Here is a 2202-nt window from a genome sequence, read left to right on the forward strand (position 1 = left end):
TGGAGGATTTGGGATCTGGAGGATTGGTGGGTTGGAGGATTTGGTATCTGGAGGATTGGTGGGTTGGAGGATTTGGGATCTGGAGGATTGGTGGGTTGGGGGATTGGGGATCTGGATGATTGGTGGTTTAGATCAGTGGTCCCGAACCTTTCTGACAGCAGGGCCCGGTAACATGGAATTATTCTCAGCAGCTCCCCCTGCTGTCAGCACAGTATCTGAGAATAGCAGAGTAGTATAAGAGAGCTGGAGTGCTGTCAGGTCTCCTTATGGACTGAGTGGGTGATGAGTAAGGTGAGGTGAGTGAATGGGCGTCAGATCAGAATGTGTTCCCCATTTATTCCAGGCCATGGGGTTCTCATTCTGCTGGTGTTGTTTCTACAAATGTCCCTGGCTCGGTAATCCCTGGGGAAGAGAGAATTTGGTTGTCTTCTGAAAGTAATCAATGGGATGAATGTTCTGGATTTCTGAGGATGGCTATAGGCCTGGTGCTTGTGGAGGGTAATAATGTGTAATAATCGAGAATGTTGATGTGTGAGGGTTGTTTCCTGAGACATTAATTTGCCCCAGATCCAGCCAGCTTGTTCTAGAAGCTCCCCTGAAGTTTGGATGCCCGGGTTGTGTGGGTGGTTGGGGTTCTGTTTTATGGTAATCTGAAAAAATGGAATGAAGAGATCCATATTTATCCTCCGGATGGCGCTCTGGGTTCTTCTGTGACAGAAGATAATGATGACAGCCATTTATAGGACAAGGATCCCTTGGATTCCACAGCCTCGGGATTGGTCAGATGAGAGAGCCAATGAGGTAAGAGAATAGTTAGGTTTATATATGAAGTAAATTACTATTTTATATCGTATCACCAGTAAGTAGAAGATTTAGATTTCTAGCTATGTTTCTGCTGGAAAGATTTATCCAGACTACTATGGGAGAACCTGGGTGATCCACCAAAGCTGGAATGGATCTCATCCAGAACTGAAAACATTTTCTAACTAATAATAAATGAGTCTGATAGGGTGATGTGAAATCTCCTGAATGGTGGACATACAATGATAAGGGGGTCTCCATCATCTCCGTACAGTTCTATCTGTTCATACCATGACACACAGTAAGTGTTATTCCATAATCCATCTTCTTATACCTGTGTAACATGAATTATGTAAATCGGGATCACATGGTCCCGAGGATGTACAAAGGAACCAATCAGATCTCAGCTTACTGCAGTCACTTGATAGAAGATATAGCTTCTGATTGGTTACTTCTTTATTCCTGCTGTGCTGATAAATCACCCAATCAGCTGTCAGAGCAGAGACTATTCCAGCTTTGGGTAAATCCATGGGGGTTTAGTCCTTAGGTATGATTTGGGTATATTAGTTTTTCATGAACAAATTTAATGACACCAATTACCCCGGGAAGGGTATTAACTTTATATTACATTTTCCAACTTAATCTGTTCCCTGAATACAGAATAATTCATACACTTACCTTTCACTGTGGGTAATACTGCAAGAGGAGAGAAGACAGATTTAGGTTTCATCTTCCTACAGAGGAAGTATTGAGAGCACTGAGCCAGATTAACCAATCAGAGCTCAGCGTACTGCAGTACCGTGATAGAAGATGATTTCTGATTGGCTATTTCTTGTTGTGCTGATGATTCACCCAATCAGATCCCATATCAGGAACTAATACTCATTAGGAGTGTAAGGGGTTTACACCATGTGATAAGGCCGTTTCTTTACCGTCCAATCATGTGTAAGCAATAATCCTGTTTTTACATTTCTATCCATGTGATTGGACAATCATTCACTTACCAGAGTGCTCATTCACTTTATAAAATGTTCTTCTTTATAAATGACACCATGGGATGCTTTGCATTCTTTAGATGTTTTACTAGATTTGGGGAGCAGAGTGAATCCCTACAAGAGTCCCCACACCATTTGGGACCCCTTGGTGGCCTTTGGTTCCTCATATTGCTGGTTGTTGTGCCCCATCCAGCCCCTCCTACCCCCTGCATGGTATAATGTTCTGGGGGTTTCTCTCAAGGCTATGGCGGTGGATCCTGCCACCATTATGGATTCCCTCCCAAGGTCCCTCAGCCAATGTTCAGTTGTCTTTCTGGGGCCCCTCTTGTTGTCGGTCCCCCATTGATCCCTCCGGGTATGGCTGACCTTTCCACATATCACTGCTGGGTAGATGGGGTCTTATAAT

Source organism: Pyxicephalus adspersus, chromosome 6 (assembly GCF_032062135.1).
Source record: "Pyxicephalus adspersus chromosome 6, UCB_Pads_2.0, whole genome shotgun sequence".
Classification (NCBI taxonomy): Eukaryota; Metazoa; Chordata; class Amphibia; order Anura; family Pyxicephalidae; genus Pyxicephalus; species Pyxicephalus adspersus.